The 18,226-nt window shown below is 32.0% G+C and overlaps 1 long non-coding RNA gene across 1 annotated transcript; it reads right to left on the reverse strand.

Moving 5' to 3' along the window:
- Positions 1-4,495: 4,495 nt before the first annotated feature.
- On the reverse strand, positions 4,496-4,907 carry LOC128035285 (uncharacterized). Its single transcript, XR_008191628.1, has 2 exons — positions 4,794-4,907; positions 4,496-4,704 (listed from the first exon to the last, which is right to left on the reverse strand). It is a non-coding gene; the product is annotated as an uncharacterized LOC128035285 (long non-coding RNA).
- Between the last annotated feature and the right edge of the window lie 13,319 nt (positions 4,908-18,226).

Consider the following 18,226-nt stretch of genomic DNA (forward strand, 5'->3'; position numbering starts at 1 on the left):
AAGATCTGACAAATATGATATTGGGCTCATATATAATAAAAATTAAGTCTAAAACCCGAACCCAATATGATTTAAACTCGAATTAAAAGCCCAAAATTCGTAATTCCCGTAATAATCTCATTCAGAAATTCTGCTTGCGCAGTCTTCATTAAAACGGTCATAACTTGAGCTCCCGAACTCAAAATCGAGTGATTCAAAATGCGTTTCAAAGCTAAGAGATAGATCTTCAAATGTCATGAGACATATCAACCCAAAAATGCCAAAATCCTTCCAAAAAGTCGTCACAAGTCTACTGGTTTCCCAAGCCTGAATATTGGCAGTTTTGATGGTTGGAATCTAATAAATTTCACCCCATTTGTGCATGTATCAACATCTGTCACCGAGATTCCAAGCGATGTCCCTCACGTTCAAATCTGGTCCGATGCATTTGTAACGGGTCCTTCAAACGATATTTGTACACGGGTTAGGGTTTGTTTTTTAAGATTTATCAAGATTCAACGATATTAATGAAAGATTCATCAAGAATTGCGAAAGATCGACTAATTGATTTGAAAGATCAATATCGGATAGAAATGCTATGAAATTTGGGTCCTACACTTAAGATCGAGATGCATTTAACGAACTTGATGGAATTACATAGGCTATTAATGATGAATTCAACAATCTATAGAGAATCAATTTATTAGGGATTGATTTGATATCGAAAGCAAAAATAATTATTAACAATTAGGATAAAAAATGGTGTAAATAAAATGGAAAGAAAACAAATAGAGAATAAATAGAAAAATGGAAGGCAAATTCTATCAAGATTTCTAAAGGGGCAAATTGAAATTCTAATTAGGAAAAGAAGATAAAAAGATGGTAGAGTTCTAATTCTATTGGGATTTTGAGGAAGGGTAAGTTATGAATCCTAATTAGGAAAGAATTGGGCCAATTCCTAGGGGCTTCACCTACAATTTTCCCAAGATTTTGCCGAAATTTGAAATTAAAATTAAAAGGGAGGACGAAGCGGCTCAAACCTTGGTCATTTAAAGGGGGCCTTAACCATTAGGGTATTTCCCGTTTCTTATTAAATTTTGACACTTAATTATATAGATATATTTTGGAGTGTCTTTGGCAAAATTATGAAATTAAAAAAAAAAATTGAGATTCAAACCTAGGTCAATTGGGAAAGGAAATAGCATGTTTAACCAATTGGGCTACTACCATTATTGTTGAACTTTTACTCTATTTAATATATATTCTAATGTGATTTTCATCTTAAGTTGCTGAATATTTAAGCTACTTAACCATGAAGCCTGAGGCTTATCATTTTATTACAACTAATTGTATTCATCTTCTTTATTTTACAAAAAAAAAAAAATTTGCGCGGTCAAACCCTTCAACCTAAAATTATAACCATTTGTATAGTAGAGAATTCATCCTCTTTCCAAGAGCTAATTTTTCTTTTTCATTTTACTGTCCCAAAAATCAATCCTCTTTCTCTCTTAGAATTTAATCCCCCCCCCCCCTTAAAGAAAAAGGTTTTAACTTATCCCATTAAATGCTTCAATGGTTCCATTTTTTTCACTGTTTAAGAGCTATTTTGATCTCCTTTAAAATTGGTTTTTATTCAAAAATCGAAAAAAAATGGTTGGTCCTAAACTCTTGGAATTAGAAGAATTCGTATACCCTGTATACTTTTTTTAAGGGTGTACTTACAATATACCCTTTTTTGAAAGCAATTACTTACAATATACTTAAATGAATAGAAAGGTTACCCAATGGATTTTTGGGCTAAAAGATCCAAATTAGAAGAAACAAAAATGGCCCCGTGCAATTGTGGACTGAACTTAGGTCTGCTTCTGATCAACGCTGGCCAACCATTTTTCCCTACTTTTTCCTCTCTTCTTTTCATATACAATGTTTTTAGAACTGGGTTAGTGGTCTAACCATTTAGATCATCAATTTTTTATTTGACCGATTCAATCAGTTTAATTGATTTACTGTTTAATAATATAAAATAATAAATTATTTAAAAAAAAACCTCTTTAGTAAAAAAACACTAGCTTAAAATATAACTTGGACCAATCTTTTAATTTATAAATTACTGTTAAGGCCCAATATGGTTAGGCCCATGGCCGAAAACAAAGCCTACTTCCTTCCACTTGTTCTCTTTTTTTTGTTTTCCCTAATTTCCTTGCCGCCTAAACTTTTCATCTCTCATTTTTCTTCAGATTTTATTTTTTGGTTTCGTCTTTTCATCTCTAACTTTTATCTTGGGTACTCTTGATTGGCTCTTGAAGGCGGAGGAAGGTACTTACGGATTGAAATGGTGACTGACCAGTAGCAACAAGAAAGCAGTTGACGGCACTGTTACCCTTAAAACAATATTTTCAAAATCGGATCGATGGTCCAACCGATCATATCATCAGTTCTCGGTTTGACCAGTCTAATTGATCCGTTTACCAATTCAACCGATTTGTTGTTTAATAATCTGTACTATTAATAAAATCCCTAATTGAGTTGATGTCGTCACAAGTCCAACTTAATTAGGAAATTACAAAAAATGACCCTCCATATTTAAAACAAGTTATGTTATTTAAGGATATTTTAATTTTTTACTTGAAAAAGAAATATTTTTAGACAAGTGTTTTAGTATTATTTAAAATATGCCAAAAATTTTGGTTATATATATAGTATAGACAAATTTTGGTTTCCTATTCATCGCTTTTAATTAAATTCATGTAAAAATAATGTTTTTTTATAAAATTACATATTCAGTCCATTAATACTAAAAGTAATTCATATGTTCATGATTTTTTAGTATTTATTTTAATTAGTACTATTTATTAATTATTGTCAACTTTATTTAAAATATTTCTAATTTTATTTTTACACAAACAATTTTATAAAACTAACTTTCTGTAATAATCTGTATACAATTTTTAATATATTTTAATTTATTTATTATAATTTAAAATAAACATAGCTATTTATCTAATATATTTTAATTTATAAATACAATTAATCCCTGCATAGCATCGGTATACAAACTAGTAAATGTATATTTTTACTTGAGCAAAATTTGCTATTAATCTTTGTACTCTAAGTTTTGGTCATTTTTAGATTATGTACTTTTCAAGTTTTAAAATTTTAGTTCTAACACAAATGATAGATGTTAAATCCAATAAATTAAATCGTGTTATTTTCAAAATTTTATGTAGCACACATAATACCACATGTTTAATGACATATTTGACCTAATGGGTTTAATTGCTCGTGTTTAGGTCAAGACAAAATTTTAAAATTTGAAAAGTATAAAATACTAAAACTAATTAAATTAGAACATAAGAATTAAGTCCGTAACTTACATATAGTACATGAACTAGTAATAAAATTTGGTCTTTTTTTACTTTACAATATTATGTATAAAATGAAAATTTTATCTTCTCAAAATCATTTTTTTGAACTCAATACTAATCAACTAAATTTTAAATCAAACTTTAAAAAAATATTAAAAAATAATGCTAAACTACGAACACTTATTAGAGTAATGGGGTAGAATTAGTGTGGTTTGAACTAGACTAGATCGGCTGATTGGACCGGGAACCAACCAAGTTACTAGTCTAGAGAGTGGCTTTGAATTGATTTAACCAGGAACTGATACGAATCGATTGAATAATATTTTTTTAATTTTTAATAATTTTTAAATCAAACTAGTTAGACTGATTAGATCGATGAATCAATGACTTGACATATTCGACCACCAGTCTGATTTAAAAAAAAATTAGGCAGAACTAGAGGTGTCCATGGGCCGGGCCGGGCCCAAAAAATTTTCAGCCCGCTTCCTAGGCTCGGGCCCGGCCTGGCCCGAAATATGGGCCTGAGATTTTGTCTAGGCCCGGCCCGGGGAAAAATATAGAACCCGAGCCCGGCCCGACCCGGCCCGCTTTTAATTAAAATTAAAATTATATTTTTATTAAAATTAAAACTAATTGTTATCAAAATTAATTGTTATTAAAATTGTATCAAATTATATTTTTTTGTACCAGTCAACATTTTGTAAAATCTAACATTTTGTTAGTAAATTATTAATTGTTAATTGTATTAATTGTTACTAAAATTATTAGATTATATCAAATTATTAATTATTAATTGTTACTAACATTTTGTTAGTAAAATTATTAATTGTTAATTGTATTAATTGTTAGTAAAATTATCAAATTATATCAAATTATTAATTTTTAATTGTATAAATTGTTGTAACAAAATCTAACATTTTGTTAGTAAAATTATCAAATTATATCAAATTATATCAAGTTTAACTGAGATAAACATTTTATTAATTGTATTAAGGTAACATTTTGTTCTTTGCAAATTGTATTCAAGACTCTTGAACAAACCTTTGTAATATCAGTAACAATACTCTCAAATCTCCCATAGGTAGTTCATTGCTATAAGTCCAATTTTATCACTTCCAATTCTATCCTGTCACCTAAATTTTATAACAAAATATTTAAACATACTTAATTTTATAGCAATAAACAACAAACCATAATATTCATACATTAATCCATCAACATATTTAATTTTATAACAAAATATAAATTGTAAGCTAAATTAAATTTTAAACATTTAGAAAGAAAGTATCTTAAAAAGCAACTGAAGAAACATCATCCTCATCGTCGTCGTCGTCCTCATCGTCCTTTTTGCAACCAATTTCTAACATGAAATAAGAATAAATAATTAGATAATCAAATTGACGAAAAAATAATATAAAATTATAACAATAAAACGAGAATAATAATTACCTGCTGAAAATCCCTTAGCTCGCATCCAATCATCCAAGCAAACAACGGCTTGAACCGTTTTTGGCTTAAGTGAACTCCTCAAAGGTGTGATAACTTTCTTACCCATGTTAAAAGTCGATTCGAAAGCTACAGTCGATATTGGAATTGCCAAAAGATCACGAGCCAATAATGAAAGCTCATTGTATCGAACTGAACTTTTGCTCCAATAATCTAAAACATCTATTTGACTATTCAACTCAAGCTCTGGTTCTTCCAAATAAATGTCCAACTGTGACTTTTCACTCCTAGTACTAGATTCATTAAAATACTGTTTATAATCATCACTCTCATCAAATTATCCCCCAAAATCAGCACTATTATCATTGTGTTCATCCAAACCAGAATCAACAGGATTTTTATCCGAAACATTAGAACTCTCAGCCAAAGAGGAAGACGTGGATTTGGATTTCTTAACATACTCATCAAACAAGAGTCTAAGATTGCTAAGAATGGTCTCAACAAAATCTGAAGCATGAATACCATAGATTGTATTAAAGCAATACTGCACATACTTCAACTTGTAACGAAGATCTAAAATTGCAGCACATGACAATATCAACGAATACATAGCCTAATACTTATTAAATTTCTCTTGCATTTGCTTAACCATTGGAGTTAAAAATGAATAAGGATCTTTAACTGTATCAAGCAAGACCTTGTGAACCTTCCAAACCCCTCTAAAATAAAGATTAGCCGTTGGATAAATAGAACCAGAAAAAACACAAGTCACATCATAAAAGACTTTCAAAAATTTGCAAAGAATAGCAACATTTCTCCACTCCTCGTTAGAAAGTGCAAACATTTGATAATCTTTATCCCGTTGGCCTCAATAATCTAGCACATATTTATAGTAACTTTTTGGTCACATTCAAATGAAAACTTTTGTCGGTCACATCATAAAATCTTTTCCTACGAATTCCTGACTTTTTTATGTACCTAATCCCTTTTCGAATCTTACTAACAATATCATCGGCAAGTTCCAAACCAGCTTTAACTATAAGATTCAATATATGTGCACAACATCTAACTTGAAAAAAAGCACCATCACACAAAATAGCTCGGTTTGCACGAAAACAATTTTTAAGACAAGAAACCATAACATCATTATAAGAAGCATTATCCAAAGTGATGCTAAAATTTTTTTTATCTATACCCCATTGAGATAAACATAAAACAAGTTCATCCGCTATGTTCAAACCATCATACGGAGGAAATAAAGCTCTAAACCTTATGATTCCCTTTTGTAGCTTCCAATCTTTGTCAACCCAATGAGCAGTAATGCAAATATATTCATCATTAGTATACTCCGAATTCCAATTATCAGAAGTTAGACAAATTAAACCAGGTGTTTTAGCCAACTCTTCTTTAACACGATCTCTCTCTTTTGCATAATACTTTAGGACATCCCTAGTAGCTGTTTGTCTACTTATATTCTTAAAATTAGGACTAGCAATTCTCATCATGTATCTAAATCCCGGTTCTTCAACTGTCCTAAATGAATGCTTGCCACACACAAGAAAAGTAGAAATAGCTTGACGACACTTATCAACATCAAACTTGTAGTTTTTTATAGATGGAACACCTTCTGGTGATGGTTGAGTGACTATGGTGTATTGAGTGATGTCCTTATTAACTGTTTTCAAACAGCTATTTAGATGACGTCTTAAATGAGAGGTTCCACTAGAAGACTTAGTAGAGAAGATAATTTTACAGTGATTACATTGTGTCTTCAATTCATTTTTGTTCTCGCATTCAAGCTTTGTCATTTCATCCCACATCTTTGAAGTGGTAGACTTTTGACGTTTGACAGCACTTTCATACTCATTAAACCCATCGTCCACAAGTGTAGGAGTGTTCGAACTAGCCATAGTCATAAAAATTCAAGTCCTGAAATCCAAAAATAATCTTATTTATAACTCGGTTACTGAATATATATATACAAATATTTTATTAAATAACTGAACATAAATATTGTATAACAGCCACGATTGAGCAGCCAATCAAGAAGGAGAGCAAGGCAATAATGTGAAATTTTGAGCACAACAGTGTCATTATGCCAAACAAATAGGTTAAAACAAATAGGATGATGCGGCGACTCTAATTAATGTACCTACATTTTATTTAGGGTAATGATTTTTCTTTCATCTACTTCATATTAAGAATCATTATTACCATTATATAAACAATAGGCTAATGTTCCATTTATAATTTTAAAAGGTTGAGCATAATATTTTATTTGCTTGCTTCATAGGAAGTCACCAATGAAGCTTAGACGCATACTTTGAACTCTTTAAATGCTTACTTTTATAATATATAGAATTTTAAATTAATAACTCTTTAAACTACTAATTAACTTGTTGTTATATTAACAAAAAAAACACTACCCATCCGCTTAGATGCATACTTTTATAATATATAGAATTTTAAATTAATAACTTTTTAATTTGTTATAAATAATAAAATTGTACTTTGAAATCTTTAAAATAATAAAAATTAATTTAATCTTTTAAAAATTATAAATATATAATTTGTTATTAAATGTTTTTTAATAAAATTCATACTAACTTTTGAAATAATTTTAAGCTACAATCAGTTATCTTTAAAATTACCTTGTATAAAAAAATTTGAAATAATTTTAAAAAGATATCATGGTCTACAAATGAAAACTAGATAAAATAGTTTAACTTTGAAAGTCTTACTGTTATGTAGAGGAAAACATAAACAAAATTAAAATGCAAACAAAAAGGAATAAGAATTGAATGGAACAAAAAGCAGTTATTAGATTTCAAATTTATATATAAACAATAGGCGATTATTAAATGTATAATATAAACCTAAACTAGAAAACATCCTTTGCGTTTAAACAATTGAGATAGTCATACTTATTCTATAAGCTAAATTACATATGTACCAAAAAGAAATTAATGAAATTCAAACGCATAAATCCAATCCAAAATCATAAATAGAAGCATCTCTATTTCTCAATCCCATTATTTTCCTACTAGTAGATAAGCAATTTTAGCTTACGGGAAAATCTGCTAATCTGCAAAATGTTGTACAAAGTAAAATAAAGGAAAATCAAATTAAATTAAATTGTAAAAAGAAAATGTAAATGAAAGCTTACTGGAAAGGAAGCTAAGGTAAGCCAAATCGATTTCAATGTCAATTGTTTCTGCAATAAAACAAAGCAAAAACAAAAAAGATGAGATTAAATGAAGAAACTAAGTTTGTGATCTCAGTAAACATTATAATAAATTCATTAAACTCGAATCCCATGCAATTTTAAAATTCTGATAACTTCATTTCCAGATATAAACATATAAACAAACGTTTACCGCTTAATTATTTGATTGAATCATAGATTAACGGAAAGCTAATTGACAAATTTCATTTCATAAATGAAGAATAAGAAGAAGGAAATGAAGTTACCCGGATTAACCAGAAACAAACAGACAGAAAATGGAAGGGGTCCATTGTTAATGATTTCTTAAAAAAATCAAACATTTTAATCACAAAAAAATTATCCCCCTCCCAAAAGCCTCTCTAAAGAACAGAGCACACCTGATAGCTTATCTGTTCTTTTCGATGACGCCCAGAATTTAAGGCGACTTTTCCACTACACAGTGAAAATACACAAGAAAGGGATTAAGAATAATCGATAGAGAGATGTACACCTTAAGGTTGCGTAGCATTGACCCGTTGTCCGGAGCTACCGGTGAGTCGTGGATGCTTGAGTATGGTCCATCATACACAAAGCCAAACTGATATCCTGCAAATAAAACCACCTCAGGAATCAAACAATGCCATATGCATTCCACCATCATCCAAAGAATTATTTGCAAATGATGTTTTCTCGTGATATTACAGGCAAGCAAACATATCATGTTTCCAACATCTTGAAAGCAAGCTAGCAAAGAACGAGCCTTAGACACGTTATTCTTATTGCTACAAGGAATTGTGTTCACCACATGTTTCAAATGCATCAGAACAGGAGTTCAGACACATCTTGTTTTGTCCACTTTCGTTACTAAATAAATCCTTGTTCAATTTCAAGGTTTGTAAGTTACATACAGATATTGGGTACATACAAATATGGCACAGCACCACCAATGTACATGCAGTTTATTATACAGTTAAATCACCCTAACACAAATGGAAGAAACCAGAAAGCAACCCAACTTTCAATTTCTTCCCACTATAATGCACAACACTTTATGGGTATTCGGTCATACTTTTGACAGTAATAGTCTTGTTTAAACCCACAGAGATTAGGCCATTCATAACTTTGAAAAAATTATTACCCAAAAATCAAAATAATTAACAAAAAAATTCATATAAAGTTATGAAAAATTGAACATTAACGAATAAACAAACGGTTTACCTTAAATACGAATTTGTTGGCGATTCGAGAATAAACAAACCCTTAAATGCTTGATTCTGGAATTAGGTGGAGGACCGGAGGTGGATCGGTGGAGGTCTTGACGGTGGAGGTGGATCGGTGATTCGGTGGAGACAGGTAGACAACTTGATTTTGGAAATGGGGAAAAAAAAAAGAGGAAGACACAATAGGGTTAGGGATTTTGGAAGACTGTGTCGGGGAAGTGAAAGTAAATGAAACAAAACTTAAAACTTAAAATAAAACTAAAACTATTATATTTTAAAAATAAAAAATATATATTTAATATATTTTCGGGCCGGACCGGGCCCAGGCCAAAAAAATTTTGCCCGAAGCCAGGCTCGTTTTCTAAACGGACCTCATTTTTTGCCCAAACCCATATTTCGGGCCTATATTTTTACCCGAACCCTCCCATAATTCGGGCGGGCCGTCGGGTCGGGCCGGGCCACCCGACCCATGGACACCTCTAGGCAAAACTATATAGGCTTAATTCACAATTTAACTCTCAAAGTGTACCCATTTTTTTGACTTTGATACCTGAACTTTTTTTTGTCCCAAATTAGTACTTGAAGTATACCAAAGTTATGTCTTTTGGCCTCTCTTTTAAAAAATATTAAAAAAATTTTAGGTAGATTTGGCAAGTGAAAATGTAACAACCTGATTTTCAATGGTGTCGAAAATAGTGGTTCGAGGCCACCAAATCCAACGAGTAAGCTCGTAAATTTTATTATTTAGAATTTATGAGTCAAATGTGGTTTTAGAAATATTTTTAATTGGAAATTTAAGTTTTATAATGAATTATTAGGTTAGAGTGATAAAATCTTAAGACAAGTGGTTTTAGGAAATCAGGTATCGAGACCTCATTTCTATAAAATGAGTCGCAAATAATTTTATAAATATTTATGGAATGTCCTTAAGGTAGTATTAAATTTTGTTAGAAAATTTTAACGCTTCGATAGTTAATTAATTAAAAGGACTAAATTGAAAAAGGTACAAAACTTGTTAATTCTAAGAAATAGTGATTAAATGGCCTAAATAATAAATAGAGGAGTCCTTAAAGGACAAATATACCCAAATTGGTGTAGTGGTATGGCATGATAAAAGATAATAAAATAATATGAATTAAGGGAAAAATTGTAAATAAATTTAAATTAAACATACAAATTGAAATTTTAAAAGTTTCTAGGCAATTCTTCTTCAATTTTTCAGCCAAAAACAGCCATAGGAGAGCCCCTTAAGCTGGTTTTTCATATTTTAGCTCCATGTGAGTCTATTTCTTACACTTTTCTTGAAATTTTTATGTTTTTGAGACTTTTACAATTAGGTCCAACTATCTATTTCATTAATTTTTGATTTTTGAAGTTTTCATTGATGAATATAAGATTTTTTAGATAAATAACATGGATTTAGAGCTTTAATTTTGTTATATGATAATTTTATAAAGTGATTTTGTTAAACATTGATTTTAGGATCAAATTCAAAAGGTTAAATATTAGAGTTTGGTATTAAATTTCTATTTTTTAAGGGCTGTATGGTAGCCTAGAATATTTAGATAAATTATTATTTAAGGAAAATTAGTTCAATTGATAGATTAACTAGTTAAGAGACTAGATTGTAAAAGTTGTAAAACTTTGGGATAATTGTGTAAATTTGAAAAATTGAAGGGTAATCTTTGTGAAGTGAATTGGAACTGAAATATGTGCTAATGAATGAGTAATTTTATATTCTAGATCAAGATCCCGTAGATAATCGTGCACAAGAAAAATTAGCGGAATAGTCCCTGAATTACTGTAAATATTACAATTTATCCCAGTTAAGTTCATACAGTTAAACTTTAATATTTATATTGAATTGATAAATGATATTATGTATTTATTCTATTGTTGAAAATAAAATATTGTTAAAGTTATAAAATTTGAATTGAATATTCGGATTAAATAGAACGCGGGATTTGAGTACATTCAGCAACCGATAAATTGACGGCATCGGAGGAAAGTGATAGAAAATTACCCAAGTAAACCGAGGTTAAGAATTTATTGCGAACTTTCGTGTTTAATTTCTGTTTAGCTCACACGAGCTTCTATTCAACTTATATGAGTTTTCGCTTAGCTCTATCGAGCTTCTGTTTAACCCTTATGGTTTTTCGTTCAGCTCTTACGAGCTCCCGTTCAACCCTTATGGGTTTCTGTTTAGCTCTCATGAGCTTCTGTTCAACCTTCGGGCTTCTAATAACAATGTACTCTTATCCGTAAGTCATTCTCTGATTTGGTAAGATTAGGTAAGTGACTTATGTAATTGAAATTGAAAGACTTATTGTTATTATTGGTATTGATTTGAAATAAGTATGTTCATCGATCAAAATTGTGATTGACAAGGAGATTGCATGAATAATTTGCTTATTGATTCGTTATATTAGGTTCGGGAATATTTATGTTTAACCTAACGAACTTATTAAGTTTCATTAAGCTTACTTGTGTTGTTTAATGTCCTTATAGATTATCGTGAGGTTGGGAGATCGGATCAACACATCAAGTCACACTGTTCAGCCTATTCCGGTAGTTTTTGTATGTTCAATATGGTTTATATGGCATGTGTAGGGTTGGTGTAGATTTTATCAAAGATTGTTTGTGTAAATATTATGAATTACATTTTGTTTACTTATGCAACTAACTTATATATATATATATATATGGTCTTATCATGCTTGATAAATGTTTAGTGTGATTGAGTGATAGATAGGTTATAGTCATTTTAATGAATAAGTTGATAAAGTATATTTGGTATAAGTAATTAAATATGTGCTTTGATCAATATGGTAAATTTGAATGTTTAAATGTATGTGATAATATGATATGTTTAAAGCTTGATTTGGTTGTGTTGAAGGTCTTGTTATGGTTTATGAGTGTGCAATTTGAAGTGTTTAGGTTGAAATAAAAAATGAGTGAGAAATGTGGCTTGAAAAGAGACTATTTTCGTCCACACAGGTAGAGACACGGGCGTGTGTCTCAGTCTTATGTGACACACGGCCTAGCACATGGGCGTGTGGTTTGATCATGTGTCCCCTGCACCCTTAAAATTAAGAAACAAAATGCCCAGGTATTTCACACGGCCTAGCACACGGACGTGTGGCTTGTCCGTGTGGCTTGGCCGTGTGACTCCTGCACCTTATATTTACAAGTCAGTATGCTCACACAGCCTAGCACACGGGCGTGACTTGACCGTGTGACCCAAGTCAGTAAGTACCCTAATTTGGACACGGGCTGGGATGCGGTCGTGTGCCCCTATTTCGAATGCCCACACAGCCTGAGGCATGGGCGTGTCTCTTGACCGTGTGAGCCACACGGCCTAGCCACACAGGCGTGTGTCCCATGCTCCTTTGAAAATTTTTGATATTTTCTAAAAAAATTTTTGAATTCCTGGTTTAGTCCCGATTTATTTCAAATGCGTATTTTGGGCCTCGATGGCTCATATAAGGGACAATATGAGTGCTTATGATTAGTTTCTGATATGTATGTTAAATGATATTAAATGTTCGTATTTGATCTGAAAAGTCCAGTAATACTCTATAGCCCTATTTTAGCGACGGATAAGAGTTAGGGGTGTTACATTTAGTGGTATTAGAGCTATGATTTAGTTGATTTTTGGATTGAACGTAGCGTGTGAAATGTCTAGAAATACATGCCATAAAAATTTGTGATAGTGTGATGTGTATGACCCGATCTAACCTTTGTTTTCTTATAGATTGTGAAGATGTCAAATGGATCTGAACGTGCTAATAATGATGAGGTTAATAGTAGAGCACAGACTTCTGAACATGGGACGAGTAGTAATGTCTCGATTTCTTCAGCCCAAGAACAAGAATTTAAAAATATGTTCTTTGGGTATATGAACTAGTGGTTCAATGAATTTATGCAAGAAAGAAATCTAGTTCAACAACCTCCACCCTCTACTGTACCACCTGTAGTGCCTCTAGTTGCACATCCACCTCCTCTAGTGACTGAATCTAGTAAATGTACTCCGATTGAGAAACTCAAAAAGTGTGGAGCTGAAGAATTTCAGAGTAGGTCAGAAAATGATCCAATTAAAGCTGAGTATTGGCTTCAAAATGTAATAAGGGTTTTTGAAGAAATGGATTGTTCCCCTGATGATTATTTGAGATGTTTTGTTTCATTACTGAAAGATGACGCATCTAACTGGTGGTCGACAATAGTGGTTGTAGTGCCAAAGGAGAAAATTTCTTAGGATTCTTCCAGACTGAATTTAAGAAGAAATATGTCGGCAAAAGGTATCTAGACAAGAAAAGAGGGAATTTCTTAAGTTGCGCCAATGAAACAGATCAGTAGCTGAGTATGAGGGGGAATTTGTATACCTCAGTAAATATGCATCGGAAATTATGCCAAATGAAGAAGAAATGTGCATTCGGTTTGAAGATGGTTTGAATGATGAAATTCAAATGATTATTAGAGGAAATGAAATACGAGAATTTGTTGTTTTGTTAAATCGTGCACAAAAAATAAAAAATGTGTACAACCAAAAAATGCAACGGGATAGACGGAATTGAGAACTTTACAAAAGAGGCTCTTCCAAGTCATTTACGACATCGCCAATTAAAAAGACTAAAGATGATTTTAGTCGAGCTACCTCAATGCCTGAGCGTTCGAATAAAAACAAGATGACTCAATATGATTATAGGGTATCTACTAGACCCGTTGTTAGTGTGGGTAGTGTGCAAAATACTCCTAAGCCTAAATATAGATATTGTGGGAAATATCACCCTGGCGAGTGTAGAAGTAGATTGGGGGTTTGTTATAAATATGGATCAACTGATAATTTTATCCAAAATTGTCCTCAATTGCAAAAAGAGGATAAAGAGCATAAAGAAAAGCAATTGGCTACTTCTCAGAGAAGTAGACGTTCGAGCCAAACAGTGCCACTAGGACTTCTCGTTTAGGAATGAAAGATACTGCTGCTCGGTCAGAAGCTAGAGCACCTACACGTACCTATGCCATTCGAGCAAGAGAGGAAGCTACGACTCCAGATGTGATTGCTGGTACATTATATCTCTTTAATGTTACTATTTATGTATTGATTGACCATGGGTCAACTCATTCTTATAGTTGCACTGCATTAGTAACGAAAAATAAATTACTTGTTGAATCTACTAATTATTACATTCAAGTTACAAATCGACTAGGTCAAAGTGTGATAATTAATTTAGTGTGTCGTAATTGTCCACTGAAAGTGAAAGGCTGTGAATTCCCTACTGATTTGATATGGTTACCCTTTCGAGAATTGATATTATTCTGGGAATTGATTGGTTATCTTTGCATGATGCTGTGGTAAATTGTAGATAGAAACAGATTGATTTGAAATGTCAGACAGGAGAGATGATTTCAGTTGAGTTTGAGAATTCGAAAGAAATTGTTAGAATTATTTCAGCTTTTTCTGCTCAGAGATTGATGCGAAAAGGTAATGCGAAAATGTAGATCAGTTATCGGTTGTTAGTGACTTTGCTGATGTATTTCCTAAGGAATTGTCAGGTTTACCACCTGATCGTGAAGTTGAGTTTGTAATTGATGTGATTCCTAGAACTGCTTTGATATCAGTAACACCATACTGTATAGCACCAGCTGAACTAAAGGAATTAAAGGTATAGTTGCAAGAGTTATTAGACTGAGGGTTTATCAGATCGAGCATGTCTTCCTAGGGTGCACCTGTTTTATTTGTGAAAAAGAAAGACGATTCTTTAAGATTGTGTAGTGACTATAGACAGTTGAACAAAGTCACAATTAAAAACAAATACCCTTTGCCACGTATTGACGATTTATTTGATCAATTGAAAGGTGTCCAATGTTCTCGAAGATAGACCTCAGATTCGGGTATTATCAATTGAAAGTTAAAGAATGTAATGTGCCAAAGACTGCTTTCAGAACTCGTTACGGTCACAATAGGTTTCTGGTAATGCCACTTGGTCTGACAAATGCCCCTGCTACTTTTATGGACTTAATGAATCAGATTTTTCAACCTTATTTGGATAAATTCATGGTTGTATTTATTGATGATATACTAATATATTCCAAGACAGAATCTGAGCATACACAACATTTGAAGATTATATTACAGACTTTGAGAGAAAATCAGTTACGCAAAGTTTAGCAAATGTGAATTTTGGTTTCGTGAGGTTGGATTTTTAGGTCACATAGTATCAACTGATGGGATTCGAGTTGATCCAAGTAAAGTTTTTGCTGTGATAAATTGGAAAACTCCAAAAAATGTTTCAGAAGTGTTAAGTTTTCTGGGTTTAGTAGGTTACTACTGCTGTTTTGTGAAAAAATTTTCGATTATTACTTCACCGTTGACCCGATTATTACAGAAAAATGTTGAATTGGTTTGGTCCAATGAGTGCCAGCAGAGTTTTAATCAGTTGAAGAAGATGTTGACAAAAGCTCCAAGCTTAACTCAACTAGAATCTGGCATACCATATATTGTGTATAGTGATGCGTCTCTAAATGGTTTGGGTTGTGTACTGATGCAATCAGGAAAGGTAGTGGCCTATGCTTCTCGACAATTAAAGCTGCATGAGAAGAATTATCCCACTCATGATCTTGAGTTGGTTGCAATTGTATTCGCTTTGAAGATTTGGAGACATTATTTATACGGTGAGAAATGTTACGTGTTTACGAATCACAAAAGTTTGAAGTATTTGATGACTCAAAAAGAATTGAATTTGACACAGAGGCTGTGGAACTACTGAAAGATTATGATTTGGTTATTGACTACCACCCAAGAAAAGCTAATATAGTTACGGATGCACTTAGTCGAAAGTCGTCATTATTTGCACTTCGAGCGTTGAACGCTCATTTAACTCTTAATGAAAATGGTTCCTTATTAGCAGAGTTGAGAACGAAACCTCTGTTTCTTCAATTAATTTGGGAATAACAAGATGATGATCTGAAGTTGGTGTTGAAACGACAGATGGTTTAGAACAATCTGAGTTCAAAGTATAGCATTGATGATAGTGGTATGTTACGTTATCACAATAGAATTTGTGTTCCAAATAGTATGGATTTGAAAAATGATATTCTTTCTGAAGCTCATAGTAGCATGTACTCTATTCATTCGGGTACGTACGAAGATGTATGGTGATTTGAAACGAATGTATTGGCGGCCGTGTATGAAACGGGAAATTTGTGAATTTGTAGCTAAGTGTTTGATTTGTCAGCAAGTAAAAGCAGAACATCAGGTACCAACGAGTTTGTTATAGCCTATCATGATTCCTGAATGAAAGTGGGAGCATGTCACGATGGATTTTGTATCCAATTTACCTGTGACTCCGAGAAAGAAAGACTCATCTAGGTGATTGTTAACAGATTGACTAAATCGGTACATTTTATTCCAGTCAGAACAGTTTTACATTTGAGAAGTTAGCTGAACTATATATAGCTGAGATTGTGAGGTTACACGGGGTTCCAATATCCATTATTTTAGATCGAAATCTAAAATTTACATCAAGATTTTGGACTAAACTGCAAGAGGCTCTAGGCACTAAGCTTAATTTCAGCACAACATTTCATCATCAGACTGACGGGAAATCAAAACGAGTGATTCAGATTATGGAAGATATGTTGAGATGTTGTATACTTGAGTTTGGAGGTAGCTGGAAAATGGTGTCAATATAAAAATGACACCATTTGAAGCTCTTTATGGGAGGAAATGTAAAATTCCATTGTATTGGTCTGAACTGAGTGAATCCGAACTGGTAGGAGTGATTTGATTCGAGAGACTGAAGATAAAGTTCGAATTATCTAGGATAGTTTGAAGGCTACTTCTGATCGTCAGAAATCGTATACAGATTTGAAAAGAAGAGGTATAGAATTTGCAATTGGTGATCGAGTATTAAAAGTCTCTCTATGGAAAAAACTGTTACCGTTTGTTAAGAAAGGGAAGTTGAGACCAAGATTTATCGGGTCATATGAAATTGTCGAAAGAATCGGCCTTATAGCTTATAGATTACCTTTGCCTCCTAAACTTGAGAAAACTCATAATGTGTTCCATGTATCGATGCTCAGACAGTAGAGATCTGATCTTTCACACGCGATTCCTCATAGTGAGATTGAGCTACAATCAAATATGACATATTCAAAAGGACCGGTGAAAATTTTAGCTCGAGAGGTTAAAGAGTTGCAGAATAAACAAGTACCATTAGTAAAAGTCTTGTGGCATCGACATAGTTTAGATGAAGCTACCTGGGAAACCAAAGAATAAATGAGATTACAATATTTGAATCTATTCTCAGGTAACAAATTTCAAGGACGAAATTTGCTAAATGGGGGAGAATTGTAATAGCCTGATTTTTAGTGGTGTCGGAAATAGTGGTTTGAGGCCACCAAATTTGACGAGTAAGCTAGTAAATTTTATTATTTAGTATTTATGAGTCAAATGTGGTTTTAGAAAGATTTTGAATTGGCAATTTAAGTTTTATAATGAATTATTAGGTTCGAGTGATAAAATCTTAGGTCAAGTGGTTTTAGGAAATGAGGTATCGAGACCTCGTTTCCATAAACCAAGCCGTAAATATTTTTATAAATATTTACAGAGTGCCCTTAAGGTAGTATTAAAGTTTCGATAGAAAATTTTAACGTTTCGATAGTTAATTAATTAAAAAGGAATAAATTGAAAAATGTGCAAAACTTGTTAATTCTAAGAAATAGTGATTAACTGACCTAAATAATAAATAGAAGAGGCCTTAAAGGACAAATATACCCAAATTGGTATAGTGGGACGACATGATAAAAATAATAAAATAATATGAATTAAGAGAAAATTTGTAAATAAATTGAAATTAAACATATAAAATTGAAATTTTAAAGGTTTCTAGGCAATTCTTCTTCAATTTAGCTCCATGTGAGTCTAATTATTCCTCTTTTCTTGAAATTTTTATATTTTTAAGACTTTTACAATTAGGTCCAACTATCTATTTCATTAATTTTTGATTTCA

This window comes from Gossypium raimondii, chromosome 12 (assembly GCF_025698545.1).
Source record: "Gossypium raimondii isolate GPD5lz chromosome 12, ASM2569854v1, whole genome shotgun sequence".
NCBI classification, from domain to species: domain Eukaryota; kingdom Viridiplantae; phylum Streptophyta; class Magnoliopsida; order Malvales; family Malvaceae; genus Gossypium; species Gossypium raimondii.